The sequence below is a fragment of the Lonchura striata genome, chromosome 8 (genome assembly GCF_046129695.1).
Source record: "Lonchura striata isolate bLonStr1 chromosome 8, bLonStr1.mat, whole genome shotgun sequence".
Taxonomy (NCBI): domain Eukaryota; kingdom Metazoa; phylum Chordata; class Aves; order Passeriformes; family Estrildidae; genus Lonchura; species Lonchura striata.
In genome coordinates this window covers 284504-302590 of record NC_134610.1, presented here as the reverse complement: position 1 = coordinate 302590, position 18087 = coordinate 284504, and the positions used below count along the sequence as shown (strand labels likewise).

The 18087-nt window shown below is 45.3% G+C and overlaps 2 long non-coding RNA genes across 3 annotated transcripts; both read left to right on the top strand.

Annotated features, from left to right (window-relative positions):
• Positions 1-1940: 1940 nt before the first annotated feature.
• On the top strand, positions 1941-15359 carry LOC144246643 (uncharacterized). 2 transcript variants are annotated; one of them, XR_013340304.1, is made up of 3 exons: positions 1941-2086; positions 8053-8207; positions 14621-15359. It is a non-coding gene; the product is annotated as an uncharacterized LOC144246643 (long non-coding RNA). The 2 variants fall into 2 exon arrangements; XR_013340305.1 differs by lacking the exon at positions 14621-15359 and adding an exon at positions 9306-9505.
• A 41-nt stretch (positions 15360-15400) lies between these two features.
• LOC144246690 (uncharacterized) lies at positions 15401-17788 on the top strand. The gene is made up of 3 exons (XR_013340357.1): positions 15401-15693; positions 16654-16938; positions 17371-17788. It is a non-coding gene; the product is annotated as an uncharacterized LOC144246690 (long non-coding RNA).
• The last annotated feature ends 299 nt before the right edge of the window (positions 17789-18087 follow it).

Genomic DNA, 18087 nt, shown 5'->3' with positions numbered 1-18087 from the left:
TAATCAGACTTTTTTTAGATCCCACCTTCACTGTTCAAAGCACCAGTTATCAATGTGTTTTCTAGTGTTGTCACTTCTTTATAAATAAAGACAAAAGAGGTATGCATCTCTACTGGTATTGTCCATTTCATTTAAATGTGGATATCTACCAGAACTTACACATGAAAACATAGAAAGCTGGAGTCTGTGGGATATCTTTACTAATGTTACTAAATTCTTATCCAGATATATAAGATAGTTCTAACCATTTTGGATTGAAATGCTTTGTATAAATGGTGGTACAATAAATTCTTATACATGTGTTGGAATTGCATTTCCTACAGATATGTGTTAGTTTTGTGATAACCACAGTAACAATGTATCTGCAAAGAGTGCAGTATGTTGAATTGCCATGAGTCTAGTTTATTGTCGCAGTATGTAAAACTAACTTGTGCAGATGAAAGGATGTGCATTACCAGCTGAAATGAACTTGTGATTTGTAGAGTTGACTTTGCTAGCATTACATGAGTTGGCCTGTCATCTGTAAGACTTGGAAAAAAAAATGGAACACTAAGGAAATGGCATTTCTGTATCCATTTTGGTATTTTTAGGCATTTGGTGCCAACACTTAAAAGTATTATTCAGTAATGAGTTGAAATACAGCTCCGGGACATTTATCTGAAAAGTGAAAGTCCAGGCATATGTGAGGATGTTTCTAACTTGTTTCTGAAGAAGGTGAATTGAAGTTTATAATAAATGTTCAATCCTTGCTGAGTTAGATGGTACTGCTTAAGAAGATGTCATAAATGGAAGTAGTCAGTATTTTATATGCACTCAAATACATTTAGGGTTACAAGCATGGGTTCTGATACCCTAATAAATTCATGACTTGAAGGATATTTTAAAGAATTTTTCCTCAGTCTTTGTAACAAATGCCATTCCATGAAGGTGAGCAATGTAAGGAGCTCCACGTACAAATGTGGCTGAAGTGATATGTACGTTCGGTGTCCTACAGCTTTATCGAGTTTCAGTGCAAATGAGTGACATGGGGGAATGCCACAGTGGAATTGGTGAAGAGTAGAGGGTCTGAATGCACCAGTTGGCAAGAATGGTGCCACTGGACCCAGCTGCCTTCTCAGAGGAGAGCTGCCTTGCAGCCCTGATGCTCCACAGCTTTAGATAGGTAGAGCCTGGGAGTGGCCAGATTAGTTGTCATCTGTGTAGCTGTGGCGTGAGATCTCTGTCAACGGGCACACCTATCTGTGCAAGCTCTTTGGGTCCATGCAAGCAGATTTTTGTTAGCACATTGCACGTGTGTCCATGCGGGTGTCTGTGCAAACATGCATTTTCTCTCATCCACACATGTATGTGCCCTGTTTGTTCCCAGGGTTTTAAGACATGAGGAGTAACTGTGGCTTGTTGCTTGTTTTAGCAATTAATAGGCATACCTGATCCTCAGTGGTGGGCCCAGATCGCCCTAACGAGGCCAGTGATAACAGATCCATGTGTGAATGGGAACAAGCTGCAGAATTGAGAGCTTCATCCCATCCTGGGGCCAGTTAAGAGCTGTGAGATTGACAGGATGCAAAGGTGCTCAGTGCCACTGTCAATATTTAAGGCTGTGGCTCCTGCAGAGCTCCTTGGTGCTCAGCTGGACATGCTCCAAGTGTCCATCCTGGGCTCCTGTGTTGGGGGCGAAAAGGAAAGCATATTTTTCCACATTACAATTCTGACCTCTGCTACTGTGTGTGCAGTAGCGTTTTGTTCTGTGTGCAGCGGAGGATTCCACCCGTGCACACGGAACTCTGCAATGTCGCGCATGCGCAATTAAAAAGCAGTAATAAAACTACTCAAACATAAAAACACCCAGCAACACTGCGTGCGCATGAGCGGCACAACTCCAACAAGCAAAGAGACGAGCGACGGCTCGCGGAGCGGCGCACGCGCGGCCAAGGGGGAGCGCCGCGCGTGGGGCTGCTCGCTGCCGCCACCTGCTGGCGGACAGGAGGGGTTGCAGCCCCCGGGAAAGGGGGGCACGCGCCAGTGCCCCGGGACTGAAATGGAATGATGATGGGGATGTTGCATCCATCCTTGCTGCATGGAGAAGGTAGTCTGGGTTTTTTATTTTTACTAGAACTGCATGAATGACTAGTGAGGGGGGCGTTTTTCCTCCCAACACAGTTGCTGTTACCCTTTTTTAAGTAGGAATCCTATTAACAGGAGACCTAATGACAGTGATGTTGCTAGTGTAACAAGAGAATGTTATCATTGCCGCTGCTGTGGAGCTTGCGGAGCACAAGCCCCAGTGCCCTGAAAATCTGCTGTTGTGTATTGCTTTATGAGCAAATATGTTGTTTCCAACCCATTTTGACTCAGCAGGTAAACACATGCACTGCGCAGGTGCCAAATGGTGTTAGCCTTTTGTGCCTGAAAATTTCCTGGAAGGATTTATGGGGCAGCAGCACTGAGCTAATTGTGAGGCACATCATGAGACTTGGGTTAGGTGCTTTTTGAAAACTTCTGGGGTACTTCTTTGCAATTTTGTGGAATTGCTTTTAAAAATAGTGCTCCTTTTAAATGATCTTTTCTTCTTCCCAATATTTACTTCTCACAAAGTATTTTTATGAGCCCTAGGAATATGTTTCCTGAGCCTCATTTCTTGAATGAGGGCTAAAGTCTGCTAGAGGCAAGGAAATCTACCTCTTTGCTGTTTCCGTGGTAGCATTTTTAACGAAGAAGTTTTCTGCAAGGCGCTGGTAGGTCCCAGATATATGAGGAAGTTTAAAGGTTCTTGCAGCCAATCTTAGCTGCATGTTTAGGTGTATGTATGTGTTTCCTGTTCCTGCTATATCTTGGCTTTCTGAAATTGCTATATCCTCTTGCATGCCAGTATGCCTGAGAGAATTCATGCCATGATTCCTCCAATTTGGCACTAGTCTGTTCCTTGCTTGGGGTACAGAGCATCCTTGAGTGCATTGTTAGGAATCTTAGCACGGAAGATACTTGAGATGTGAAGCTGGACATCATTAACATGTTTGAAAAGCAAAAAGGTTTACTGGACTATTAAGTCATATTGTTTTGAATGCAGCAAAGGAAGTCTGTCTATTGGCTGGGCCTGTCATTTGCACTAGCTCAGCTCTACTGTGCAAAAAAAAATTGTTTAATGCTTTGGGGTTGTACATTTCAACTGTAATGTATTGCCAAATTTGTCTAACGGGTTTTGCATGCATTTTATGTGTTAATCTTGTTGCAGAGCTAAAAGGCTGAGAGGGGATGCTGTCAGTAATACAGAAGATACTACTGTGGGCATAGAATGCATCTCTGAATGCCTCTGAATAGACTGTGCTGCCTTTTAGCTGGGCACTCCCACCCAAGACAGACAGGTCTTTTGTTTCTCCTGGTTGCTGAGAACTGTTACCTCCCGTTGAGACTCTTGAGACCCTACAGCTTCTTTTGTACATTGGCAACTCTGTTGTGGCTTTAATTTGTTCTCGACTCCTGTAATAAAGATGGAGTATGTAGGGCTGTACTCACCATCTCCTGAACTAGTTGGATGTTATGGGGAATGCTAAGAAGGTGACAGATCAGTTGTTGTTTTAAAAACAAAGGCAATTCTTCGGGATGATTCCAGAGTACAAATCTCACACTCAGTTGTTGCTTTATTGCCACTGAGGGTGGTTGCTTTTAAGTTGATGAACACTGGTAGACTGTCTTTTACTTTGATTGATCAGCCACGTTTATTTCATCCACCTCTGAAGCTTGGGAAGAAACCAAAACAGTGTTTGGAAATTGTTTAGAATAAAGCTGGTGTCCTAAGAGTGGAGGAGTGAACACTCAGGAGTGAAAGAGTGACAGGAGTCATTTAAGGAATCAGCTTTCCTCAACATGAGAGGAGGAACCAGCCATGGGCACCGCTGTGTAAATGCAGCCACTGCACCTCTCTGAGCAGCTGAGAACACACCCCACAGTGTTTTGCAGGCCAGTGAGCCATTTTCCTTTTGTGTGTAAATATTTTGGCAATACAATCTGGGGACTCTCATGTCTATGTGTCTGTCTGGGTGCCTCTCTGTGCATATTTATGTATCTCAAAGAAAACTGCCTGTACTTATGACTGGGATCACTCTGAGAAGTTCTTTTCTTGCTATCCTTCACAGGAGGCAAGTACTTGAGGAGTGCTTATGGAGCACTTTTTGCTCCTCAAGAAATTCCAGGAAGAACAAGCTGCCCAGCTGCTCAGTTCAGAGGCCAGAGATACTCTCTGGCAATGGCACAAGAGGAGGACAACAAACAGGACAATATCTTCAGCTGATGATTTTCACATAGAGCTTAGAGCTGAAATAGAAAATGGAATGATTGTGTTGTTGAAAATTCCCATTTGAGACATATAATTCATAGCAAATTCCCTTGGGGCCACAAGTGCTGAGATTACATCTGGAAAATTAGCCTCTGTTTTGAAGTCTTTGCACTTTTTATCAAATAGTTTCATTATGATGGTCTGAAGAAAACACTATATAATACAGCTTTCTTACCTTCCCTTTTAAGTTCAGTTTGTCCTCACTTCCTAAAGTGAGGACAAACTGAATTTTATCTTCGATCCAGATTTTCTATATGCTTTACTGTTAAAAAGATCAAACCCAGATTTCCAGGAGTATAAATCAGTACAACTCCCCAGCGGCCAGTGGTGACATAAATCAGATAGCAGAGAGGAGAGGTGGGAGAAATGTTCCCCAACAGTTGAGAAGTTTAGGCAGGCAGCACAATTCTCTAATATGGATGTTCTTGTGTTTATGTTTTGGGATTTTTTTTGTCCCCTGTATTTTGTACTGCTCTTCCAGAGTAGGGCAGTACCCTTCAAGGGCAGAATAACAAAACAGTCATTTATTACTTCATCTTCTGAAAGCATGCCTGCATCTCTTTCATATGCTTTGGACTGACTGTTAAGGTAAAGCAGTCTGTGGGCTGAAAGAGGGAGGATGTTGGAATTGGGAAGAGAGGATTTACTCCTTAGTGTTCAGCTGTCTTCAGTGAGGAAGAGAAGTGTTTATGAGCAATTCCAATGCCTGTCCAGTGCTCAAAGCCTGCCCATCTGCCCATGTTATGGCTTGAAAGGCAGGCGTCTGCTAGGGAAGGCAGGAGCCTCCCTTGGAATGGAGAATGTAAACCTCTTCCCTCCAAATTATTATAATTTGGAAATTAAGGGGCTCTCCGGCAAAGATAAGAGCATAGGAGTAACAGTCCTTTACTAGGATGTATAACAAGGCAAACAAACAACAGCTATGGTGTTAGCAACAAACAGAACCAGGAACCCTGTGATAGCTTTATCAGCTGAGATGGATTAGGATGAAGATTCTCCTCCCCAGAAATCGTGCGGCTGCTGCTGGAGCAGGATCAGGGATGGGATCAGGACCAGGAATGGGATAGGGATTGGGATCAAGATTAGGATCAGGTTTAGAAAGGATCAGGATTAGGATCAATATTTCCCTCCTCAGAGATCCTGCGGCTGCTGCTGGAGCGAGGTCAGGAGTGAGATCAGGAATAGGATCAGGATTAGGATTAGGATCAGAATTAGGATTTTTTTCCCCATCCCAGAGATCGTGTGGCTGCTGCTGGAGCCAGGTCAGGGATGGGATCAGGATCAGGTTTAGGATCAGGTTTAAGATCAGGATCAGAGTCAGGTTTAGGTTTAGGATAAGAATCAGGATTAGGATCAGGATAATATTTAGGATCAGGATCAGAATTAGGATCAGGTTTAGGATCAGAACTAGGTTTAGGATCAAGATTAAGATTCCCCCTCCCCAGAGATTGTGCGGCTGATGCTGGAGGAGAGCTTTGCTTCCCAAAACCTTGGAGCAGTTGTTCCCCGTGCCCCTGCAGGACTCTGAGGAGCACCAAACTGGAACAGCAGGAATGAACAAAAATTCTGGACTGGCGGACGAGATGTATCCACAGCTCCATGGTGGTAGCTGGAACTGCGGGACATCCTGACAGGGCAGGGCAGGGCAGTGTGGGACTACAGCGTAGAGAAACCCAGAGCAGTGCCGAAGAAACCGTGGGGTGGGACAGCGGTGGCCTGGTTCTCAGCAGGGCAGGGAGAGGCGAGCTCAGGATTCCCGGGCACACGAGCAGATGGTGATAGATTCCACTTTTAGTGAGGTAGGGTGTTTATTAAGGTCCCAGTCCAACGGCTGCTCTTATGAGCAAAGGTTTACTTACAGAAAGGAAGAGGCAGTACAGGCCTGAACTCCGGCAGTGGCAGTAAATTCTCCCCGCAGTAAGCAATAGCTTGACCGTTTTCCTTCTGTGAGTGAGACAGAACAGCTGCCCACAACCGCGTCTTTTACCTGTCCCCAAAATTCACACTATCTTCCCTCTCAGACAGAAACTCACAGAGAAAAAGAAGTGTAGCCAGATGCTACACTCCTCTCCTGAGCTTGGCCGCTTCTTCAGTTTTTCTTAAGTAATCCTAAGTACCCAGTATTTAGTTTCCTATAAATGTATGGGGAAAATTCTATAGGTAAAAAAGAGAGAAACCTAATCCCCAACACCCTGGGAACCACAGTGTGTTAGATTCCAGCAGCTGGAGTCTGTTCTTTCGGCAAAAATCTGCACTTTCTGTAGAAGCATCCAGCACCTTGTAGTTCTGCTGGGTGAGGAAACGACAGAACAATCTTTCTGCAGGGTCTTGTAGGAAATTCCATCTTCCCTTTCTGTGCAAATGAATTTGGTCCAGGCTCAATGTTCACTTGGATGCAGGAAGATGCAGGGGGCAGGGAAGAGCTGTCAGTGCTTCTCCTGCTGTTATCTCTTTCAGAAGAGTGCCTCGAATTAGTGGATCCCACCACTCCCATCATGTGCTTGGCACAAATGTAAGCATTTTACTCTCTGCTCAGAATGACAGTTTTCTCTCTTCTCTTTCTGAGTCCTGCAGTCCTGCCATGAAGCACCTTTCCTACAACCAGCATGGAACACATCTGCAGCTCCAATCATCTTTCTCCCAGGGAAGCAGGGTGTGGTCATGCCATTTCTCTGCTGTACTCTCACAGCTCTTGGGCCCTGGAGGCTGTCTTTCTACCTTCCCCAAATGGATGGAAAAGCAAAAACTCCAGTATTTTGATGATAATTAAATACAGCTTTCTGATATTGTGGAAATAATTTTGATACTTCATCTGTGAGTTACAGGCATCTATAAAAAAACTTCATCCTTTCCTTGCAACAGTCCTGTCTCTCTAAAAGCTTGTGTGTTTCAGAACAGGTCTTCTGTGTGGTAGCTGCATTAAGAATTAAACTAGTGTGTTCTGCCCTATCTAGGGCTCTGTTTTTTTTCTACAAGTTCTTCAAACCTGGTAACAAAACTGGATTAGTTCTATTCTGTCCGGTTCAGTCCTAATTTTTAAAATCCTGTTGCAGAGGTTCAGTGTTTCAGTCTGCATGGTATCAAGGATATTTGATTAAAAAAGACCACTCTTTGGAACTTCAGTCATTGGAACCTTTTCAGTCCTATCTTTTAACAGCTTGTTTCTATGAAATATGAACTTCTACCATGGGGAATTAGCGTGCTTAATTTATTCAGCATACAAACCATAGGTGCCAGCTCAGTCAATAAACAAATCTTTATCACTGTAACTTTTTCCATCTCCTTGCATCTTACTGCATTTTACTCTTTAATTCCAGCTAATTTTTCTTTTAAAACAAACAGAAAGCAGGTGAAACTGCATTTCCCTCTGGGGCCTATTTAGCATGTATGCATGTTAGCAGAGTTGTGGGCACGTGTCAGTTTCTACAAGAGAAAAGATCCAGCTTTTGCCTCAAGATTATGTGGATTTACTCAAATGGTGCAGAGTAACTTTTCTTTCTGAATCCCTGTAAAAAAAAAATGAAATGCTGTCCTGTGAAGCTGGGTAAGGCCATGCTTAGACTCCAGGCTGCAGCTGACAGGATGGCTGTAATGTCCAGGAATTGCCGGGTGTGTTTGACAGCTGGAGCAGGGATAGGCTTACTTTTTGTTGCTGACTTTTCAGTTTTCAGAGGATGAGGATTTTTCAAGTTCCTGATGTCTGTTTTCTTGTTCCACAGAACTACCTTCGTACTACCTTTGTGCTGCATTCCAGGAAGTTACCAGCAGCTGTGGAGGAAAGACTTTTCTGGTAGGGCCAGATATCAGTGCCAAAGATGTATGTCAGCTTTGTGCTGAGCAGTTTCAAGTGGCAAATCCAGAAGAATACAGCCTGGTGGTTTTTTTTTTGATGACACCTGTAAAAGTGTGTCTCGTGATTCTTTCTTGTCCGATGTGCTCCCCCTTCCCTTTCACTACTTCACTCTCTCTTGTTCTTTTTTTTGTTTTAACAAATAAATCCCCAATATTTATTTAATAAATATTACTCAATCCCCATCCCTGGGGGCAGATGCCCAAAGTTTTTATCTTTGTCTCGCTCCCTGCCTGCATCTTTATTTCTCCTTCTTTTTTCCTCTTTTTTTCCCCTTTATCCTTCACCATAACTGTATTTCTTTGTCCCTCTAGCTGTCCTTTTGTCTGTACCTGTCTACACCTGCTGTCCAGTCCTCCTTCCCCATTGTACCCTTCTCTTGAAAAGCCTCCATTGACATTGTTTCTCGCTAGATCCTTGTGTCCTGTTTACGGTCCCTGGTTTTTTTAATCCCTCTCTGTCATGCTGCCCATCCCAGGTTTTTTGGGGATTTGCTTTTTTTATTTATTTCATCCTGCACCCTGTTCTTTTCCTTCCTGTGTAGTCTCTGCTGCCACTCCTTTCTGCCCCTGGCCTGTGACAGCGAGGCTGGGCAGGAATTTCAACCCTTCTGGGGGCTGCCCCCCCTTCCTTGTTGCGGCGGAGTCCCTTTCTGGGGGGATGGACGCGTGGGAAGGGCTGGAAGGGAGTGCTGGGCTGCTGTCCGGGGCAGTTGGACTCGTCCTGTGCCTTCTTCGGGAGTCAGGGTTAGGGGCTGAAGACTCGGGGCTCTGATGTCATTTGGGGCACCCCAAGGTCGCTAGGAGAGGGACGCACACTGCGGTGGGGGAGCGGGTGGGTGGCAGATGAGAGGGGGGGTCACGCTGGGTGCCGTCCCGCAGAGGGACCCAAAGCTACCCCAAAATTCCCAGGGAGGGGTGTGTGTAGAATACTAAAACCTGGCAAGTGTTTCGTTTTTATAGTTATTGGTAAAGAATAGGAATCTATCACTAAATTCATTTGGAAAGAAGATTGGAAAGAAGTCCTGTCTCTATCCACTCATTTGTATGCAGGAATGTAGGAAACTGACTGAGGATGGGCAGTAGTTTTGAAAATAATGCCCTAATGCCCATTTTTATCTAGGAATGAACCAAGCAAGTGCCCTGAAACCATCAGAGCATCAGCAGGAGCTGAAGGGAACAGAAAGGGCTCTCTGGCACCTTTGCCTCCATTCTCTGCCATTCCCCAAAAGGTGTCACAGTCCCAGAAGAGGCATTTGCCATCCAGCCTGCCAAAATAAAGACCTAATAAATAATAAATAATTAATAAATAATAAAATCCTAGCTCTGCCTTTTGTTTAACGTGTTCTTACTTCCTATTTATGTCATCACAGAAAGCAAGGAAAGAATAAATGTGACTAGTTTCCACTATTGCTCAATGCAGGCATTTTTAAAGGCTGCTGTACTTCTATCCTCTTTTTCCACTCCAAGCTTCATTTTTCCCCTCCTTTTTCGAGGTCTGCTGCTTTGGGTGTCCCAAGGAGGGCTGGGTTCCTCAGCAGGGGTCTTAGGAGTTGGTGCTGATTCTGCTTTTCCACAGATATATCAAAGTGTGCTACCAAAGTGACTATTTTCTCCAGGGGAAAGCTTTCTCTCAATGACCATCAATGCATGTATGTGTTTTAATCGTGTAACCAGATGGATTAAGAAAAGCTGACACCCGTAGCAGATTTCTGTTGGATCTGTGTCTGTGAGAAGTGCGCTGTGTGCTGGAGACGGAGAGACGCTGTTGGAGAGTGGCAACAGCGGCAGGTGTGAGCTGTGAGGATGATGGGGGCTCAGAGCAGCCCCCGGTGTGAGCTGTGAGGATGATGAGGAGGGGCGGCTCCTGCTGGGGGGAGGTTATTTTAGGGCGAGGGTTTGCCTCCGCTGGCTTTTGCATGGAGCTGCTGGAGAAGAGGAGTTTATGGGGGGCTCCCGGGGCTGTCTCCTGGAAGGACGGTGAGTGCTTCGGACGGGGTCTGGGGGATCACCTGGATATGCACTTGGAGACGTGGAGCATTGCTCAAAGGAGGAGCCGAGGGACAAACCCTTGTGCCGAGAAGCAGTAGCCAAACAGGTGAGCCGGTGCGCCTTTGTAGTGGGGGCTTTTGTCCTTTCCCTTTGAAATTTCGTCATCCTGAGGTTGAAATGGAGGGGTCAGTCCTGTGGTCCCGCCTTTTAAGAGGTTTGGATTGAGGTAAAATTCTCCCTTTTACCATTATTTGAGGCAGGCCCCTTGTTTTCTGCTCTTCTAGGGGACGCAATTGAAGGGGGGGAGCGCACGTTTCTGTGCCCTCGTTGGGGTGAGGTGAGCGCCGGAGCGTGGCGTCAGTGTCGGGCCTTCAGAGGAAGGGAGCTGCAGCCGTGGCAGCGCTGGCAGGGCGGGGATCGCGCTGTGCCGCTGCATTCGGGGCGCTTCTTCTGCCCCCGGCCCGGCAGCGAAGGGTCCGGCGCGGAGCCCTGGCGGCAGTGCCGGGGCTGGCCGGGGCGGAAGGGGAGCTGGGCGCGGCTGGGCTGCCGCGGGCCCGCCGGAGCCGCGCCGGTGCGAGCCGTGCGGAGCCGAGCGGAGCTTTGGCCGGGCCGGCGGGCGGGGGAGGCGGCGCGGGCGGCGCGCCCCGGCGCCGGCCGGTGCCGCCGCTCCGGGCGCGGGGCTCGGGCGCCGCCGGGGCCCCCCGGGCCCGGTGCCGGCCCCGCCGGGCCGGGGGCAGCGGGCGGGGGTCTGCCGGCGCGGCGCCGCCTCTGCCTGCCGGAGGATCCGCTTTCCTGCCGGAGCCGCGCTGCGCCCGGGGCCGGGAGCGCGGCTCCGCATCTTCCAGCCTCCCTCGCTGCGCTGCTTTTGAGGAATTTATGGGATCCTTTTCTTTTGTTCGTAGTTGCTGTAGGAGAAGGGCCATGGTGTTACTTTTTGGTTGTTACGGTTCTTGCTTCAGGTGCGCATGACAAGGGGGTTTTTTTTGATTGAGTGTTGTTGGATTTCTTTTTGATCCGTTCTTATGTTTCTAAAGAATGTGTTCTTAAAGGTTTACAATGGTTTTTATGGGTCGTAGCATGAAGTAGACGTTAGGTTTTTAATTCGTTTGTGAAGGCTTTTATTAGCATGAGCATATGTAGTGTTTGTTTTGGTGGGTTTGAGGTAGTGTCCTGTAGTTAATCAGTGAGGTTTTTTTTTAATATTGATTATTGCATTCTTGTTTATTATGTTATAGGGGTTTTATGCATTTGGCATATTTGATTGCCGTGTATGTTTTATTGTTGCAGAGAGTTCGGGAGTTATTAAAATTGTTACATTTCTCTTTTGGCGACGTGTTTATTTCTAGGTGGTATTTGTGTTTTGATGGTTTGAGGCATAATGGGTTTATTGAGTTAGGAATAATTATTTTGTTGTTGTTAATATATATATCTTTTTTTTTTTAGTTTGATGTATTTGGTTGTTGTTTTTTTATTAGTTTTATTTTTGGGAACATGGGTCTATCTATGGTGGGTCTTTATGCGCAGTTATTTTATCTGGGTGGTGAATTTTTTTTCCTTCGTGGTTTCGATTTTTTAATATCTGTAATTATTTGGTGGGTTTTTTTAGTTCATTTTATAGAGCATTGGGTTCTCTTTATGAGTTAGTGTAGTGGTAGAGTTTTGGTTATTTTTTTTAGAAACGTTCGGGGTCTGTTGTATGATTTGCAGTATAGTAAGTTAGTTGGGTTTTTTTTTTTTTTCATTTTAGTGGTTTTTGTGATTTGCTGTGTGGATTTCTATAGGTTGTTTTAAATGTTTGTTTCATTTTTGTGATGTGATAAGAACTGTTAGTGAAAGGAGTGTAGTGTGGGTTTTTTTGCTGGTAGTTGGTTGGCTGGTGGAGCCTTTCTGAATTTTTTGGATGGTATTGGTGGGAATTTGATGCTGTTTGTTTTGGCATTTTATTTTTAGGAATTGGATTATAACTGCAAAGTTTTAACTATAACTCTAATGAAACAAAAGAAATGCATAAATATGAAAATGGAATATAAACCTTCAATTTTAAATATAAACGGAATACATATAAATAAAACATGTAACATAAATAATGTTATCCATTACTATTAGGTATTATATTGTTTGATATAGAGTATTTTATATGTATATATAAATACATATAAATAGAGATTATAAATACAAGCAAAATAACCATATAGAGTTGTATAATTAATTCGTGTGGATATATAAATATAAAAATTACAAAATAATAGAAATCAATGCAGTACATAATGCATATTTTACAGTATATGTGTTATTATAACGCATTATATGTCATAAATATTATATATCAAAATATAGTACCTCAATATATTGTGATAGAAGATATAAGTACTATTAAAAATAAAATATAGAAATATTTAAATATCGTTTAAAATAAAGGGGATTTTTATTTTCTATTTGGTAGTAGGTAGGGGTTTTATTACAAAAATTATAAATATAAATAAAATAAAATTAGAAATCTATGTGTAGAAATATATCCTAAATACATTAAGATCTATATAAAAATTCAGTGGTAAGTAAATATAAGTATTAGCAGTATGTACGAAATAGAGTTTAAATAATAATTTATCTATCTTGCTACCTTATAATATATATAATATATATTTATAAATACATCAGTGTAAAGTAGAAATACAAATGTGACTATAATGATGAAAAATTATATGAATAATCAAGTATTGCTTATAGACAGAGCTTTTTTTTTTAAATTTGGTTAGAGACGGGGCTTTAATAGAAAAAATATGAATATACATTTTATTTTGATATCGTTCTAAATATGGAAATATATATTCAATGTATACAGATATATATAAAAATATAAAAAAATAAAAATAAGTATTAGGAAGAGATAGGCTATAAATAACATCATACATCAATCTACATTTAAAATGTAAATTTGAATATAAATGCAAAAAATAGAGATAAACGTAAACGGAGCTTAAATAATGGGATTTTTTTAAAGATTTTGACTTGGATGGAGGCAGGGGTTTATTTTAAGCAATATAAACCTTCTAGAAATCTAAATCTAACTATAGAAATATATAAGCAATATATTAAGATATGTACTAAAATAGAATAAAATATAATAGAAATAAATGTAAGAAATTATAAAAATTCAGTTATACATCAATATACATTATAAATCCGAATGTGAATATAAATATGAAAAATATAAAAATAAAATACATTGAAATGCAGTTTAAAAGAAAAGGTTTTTTCTTTTGGTTCTTGTTGGGTTAGAGGCAAGGGGTTTTTTTTTTGTTGGCGTTCTTTTCCGCGCGGGATATTTTGGGGCATTTGCTACCGAGGATGTTCCGGAGGGGACGGCGCCCGTTCTTTTTGCCGCCTGCCCCGCCCGCGGCCCCGAGGCGAGCGGCGGCCCCCGGCGGTGGCGGGCGGCAGTGCTGCCGCCTTGTGGACAGAGGTGGGTACTACAGACACAGCCCGCGGGCGCCATCTTGGGAGTGGCTTGGCGCGGACTCGGCTTGACCTTCTCAAGAGGGTGCAAAAACGAGGACAAGAAAGTCGAGGACCCGTGTCTGTTTTCCACACTGCCTGAATTGCCCGCACCGCCGGCGCCCCCCTAGGGGATTTTCCGCGGCAGTTCTGGTGCCGTGCACACGGGCTGTGGGGTCAGCAGCACCGCGAGCCTGCGGGATTTTGGCACGAGCCGACAGGCATCGGCAAAACGCCTGTCTCCGTCAAGGTCCTCACGGGCCGCCATCTTGCGAGTGCTTGTCGCGCACTCTCTTGACAAGTGCTGCCGCCTTGTGGACAGAGGGTGGTACTGCAGCCCCCCAGCCAGCGCCCGGCAAAACCACCGAGACGGGGCGGGAGCGAGCGGCGAGTGGGGCGGTGTCTGTGAGTGAGGGGAGGGCTGAGGGCGGCTCAGCGGCGGCGAGGATGGCGGCGAGGGCAGCCCGGTGGGGCCGGTGCCGGCGGGCGGCGGAGGCGCGGTCGCAGCGCTCCCGGGCCGCGGCCGAGCGGCATCGGAGCAGGGCTGCGCCGCCTTTCCCGGCCCCGCGCCCCTCTCCAGACGCCGGGAGCGGCCGCGTGCCGGAAAATGCCGCCGGGGCGGCGGAGCGGGGCCCTGGCTCTGCCCGCCCCTCCTGCCGCCCTCCTTGGAATGGTTCGAGGCGTTATGGGTTTATTGAGGTAGGAATAATTATTTTGTTGTTGTTAATTTAATGTGGGGTTTTTTTTATTTGTTTGTTTTTGTCGTTTGATGTATTTGGTTTGTAGAGCAGGAACTGCAGACAGAATCCTGCAGAAGTAATATGGAATTTGTCCTCCCAAAACCCACCCGGCTTCAAACCACTTTCAGCACGTGGTCTTCCTTAGCAGCACATGGTTCCCCCATGCTTGAGAGGCGCTGCACTCTACTTTTCTCTCCACCTTTGCTGACAGATCCTGCTGAAGGCTGAGGACAAAGCCCTACCGCTACACGGACAAAGCAGCAGACCTGGTTCGGGAAGCCAGCGTGCTCCAGGTTGCTACAGGACTCTGATCAAACATCAGCATCCCCGTCTCTCACATTGATGGTATGTGGTAACCCCTTAAGAACAGAACTCCACGACTTGGGGCTACCTTTTCTAACCCTAAGCAACAAACTGGGGATGGATAACTCTAGAGATCCTGTTATGTAAGGATCTCCAGGATTCAGCCCTCCATGTGTCCTTGGAATCAGCAGAGTTTCCACTTTACTCCCAGACGTAATTTTTGATGTGGTTGTGCCACTTTAACAGTATTTGAAATCTCTCTTCGTGTTCTTGCAGCAGCATTATTGAACTACAATGGAAATGTAGTCCTGCCTGAAGCTGTTCACAGAATCGTGGAATCCCAGAAGGGTTTGGATGGGAAGGCACCTTTTTTTAAAGCTCATCCCGTTCCACCCCCTGCCATGGGCAGGGACACCTTCCACCATGCCAGGGTGCTCTAAGCCCTGTCCAGCCTGGCCTTGGACACTTCCATGGATCCGGGGGCAGCCACAGCTTCTCTGGGCAACCTGTGCTGGACAGCAGCTTTGAAAGGCAGAATGAAGTACAGCTGTGATTTTTGTGCTGCCCCCAACATTGTATTGCCTGGCAAATGTGCCTTTGAATTTTTTTTTTTTTTTTTTTTTTAAGGTTTTCTTGTTTGTTTTGTTTGCTTTTGTGTTTTTTTTTTGTTGTTGTTGTTGTTGTTGTTTTGTTTTTGGGTTTTTTGGGAACTAAAAAGATACCTTGTGTTCCTGGAATGTTGCATTCTACCTCTGTTGTTTTCCCAGTTAGTCTGGATCCTCTGCTTACATTTTTTCCTTCACTTATTAGATGTCGTGGATATGCTGGCTGTTCTGATGGAGGGCAGTGATGGCTTAGATGAGGAAATTGTGTTCTCTTTAAATGAAGGCGTGATTATCCAGACATTTCCCTTCAGTGCTGTTGTCCCTGCTGCATTAGCAGCCAGGAATATGCTGTTGCTTCAGTCTGAAAACGGAACAGGTACAGGTTTTTTTTTTTATGTTTTATGTGTCGTTTCTAGCAGTGGAGTGAAAGTGGCATCATTTCTACTCTCTTGTAATAATTTTTTACCGTTTATAATTTTTTACCTTGAGGCATGTTATTACCTTCCCTGCAAGCAGAAGGAGGTGCAGATTGATGGTGTTTTGTGCTCAAGAGGGGCATTGAAGCTCTGTAGGTGCTTCTGCCCTAATTCCCTGACCCTGAAGAGAAGGGACACTGTCCCTGCATGGACAGTCTTGGTCTGGAAGTAGTTGGCCTCAGTAACACAGCGTTTTAAGGGCAGAGCATGGCGATCAGGAGAGGAAGGTGTTTCCCGTGCCTGTGGGCAGCTCTTCCCGAGATCAGGGAGAGGGGACTGCCTTGTTAAGTAGGAAATGGATGCGTTTCCCAAGGAAAACTTCAGAAATTAAGCTCCAGGGGCAAATACTGCGAGGTTCTACTACCTCCTTGAGGACAGCGTTAAAACCACAGGGGCATCAGCAGGGCTTGGAACAGGACTGGCCAACCGCAGAGCACCTCACGAAGCCCTCTCTGTGTATGTGGCAGTCGAGTAGCACCTGGGGGGTGCTGAAAGTCCCAGTTCTGACAGAAAATTCTGTTTAACTTGTACACGTTGGCTGGGTGTATCCCCCCAGTACAGCTCGGTTCTTCTCTGAGGCGGTGCCTGGCAGGGTGTCTCCCTGTAAAGAGACGGGCGTGTTTTTGGCACAAGACAGCGAAGGTGGATTGTTTGCTTCAGCAGGAGCTGATGATGTCTGGAGGGTTTTTCAGGTACCTCTGCAGTCAGGAGCACGTGTCTAGGTCACTGCGAACACTTTTTGATCTCGTTCAGTTCTTTTCTGCGTGAGGCTCTGTGGGCTGCTGGCAAGGCCCAAAGTAAGGAAGGTTGCCCCAGTGTCCGTGCTCATGTCAATAGTTTAATTTATTTGGCTTTTCTAGGAGCAGATGTCGTGGAGGACTTTGTTGCTGTTTTCACTGGCCTCCTGCACTCTCCGAGAGAGCCCCTTTCTCCCTGCTTGACGTTCCAGCTCTGTGACAAAGCTGCTAAGTATCCTCAGCTCTACCAGTTTAACCGATACTATAGACTCTGGATGCCCAAGTAGTCCCAGGAACCTGTGGTATGGAATACCTGAAGTCACTGAATTCTTGAGCCAGTATTCCTATAAAATCCTCACAGTTGACAGAGGTTACATTTCCATCAGGAACAGCGTTTTTATTGAGGAGGTAATTCTGCATCCTTGTTGATCGTGCTGGGGACACACGTTTGCTCCAGGGCTTTTCTCTGATGACACAAGAGGTCTCTGTGGTGTTTGGGAGGCGATACCAGGCCTCAGGGCTCATACAGAGACTCCTCAGCAGGCACAGCAGAGCCTGGTGTGCGCTGTGGCCTCTGTTTACAGCGCCCGGAGTTCCCCCGGGTGGGTGGAGGATCACAGGCCCCTGGGCTGGGTTTGGTGAGTTTTTCTCAGTTCAGCAGTGTGAACACTCCAGATACCCCTGGGGACACTACTGGACAGCTCTGTTCTAGCAGGACTGCACGCCTGTGCTCTCAGAGCTTCAGTTCAGAGCTCATCTCAAACCAAAGGTGGCTGAAGAGACTTTTGTTTCATACTCATCACTGTTTTTCTCTTACGCTTTTTGTTTCGCTTTAAACAGTTTGAAAACCACAAGGAGGTCAGGCAAGAGCCTTCTGTGGCACCGGATTCTGTATTTGCTACTTTGCTGAAGGGAGCCCGGGAGAGAGGAAGCAGTACCTTCCTGGAAGATGGTGTTCAGACAAAGTGGAGAGACTTGGCTTCCCGGCTCCCCCCACCTGAGCAGCTTTTGTTGGGAGTAAAGCACGTGCTGCTGTACCTTAAACCTACAGTGGAGAACTTCAGCAGATAATACTGTAGTGATGCTTGGTTTACTTTATGGCACAAGTTACAAATGACTCAGCTGCTAAAACTTAGGTTCCAGTGCTGTAGCTCTTTTTCCTCGACTCGCCTCCGAGGGTACGCAGCACCATACAAAACTGCACCTAATTTGTAAACAAATGTCAGTTGTTCTGATTATTGAAGCTGGGCTTTATTCAGTTGTGTGTGCTGTGGCCAGGTCCTTTGTACAAATAGTATACGGAGGGTGGGGAAACCAGAACTGCACATTCCTTGTGATATGTATGGGATTTTGGGGGGGGGTTAAATGAAAAGGAGATGCAAAATGAGGGAATTGCTTTTAGATGTAACTATTCTTGTCCTAAAGGAGCCATCAGCTCTGTCCCGAGAGTTGAGTTACAAGTGTGTGTTGAAAGAGCCGCAAGCCTTTAGGGGCTGCAATTTGTGTGCCCTGGAATGAGGTGCCCTGAGGAAATGTGTGAGCCGGAGGGAGCCGAGC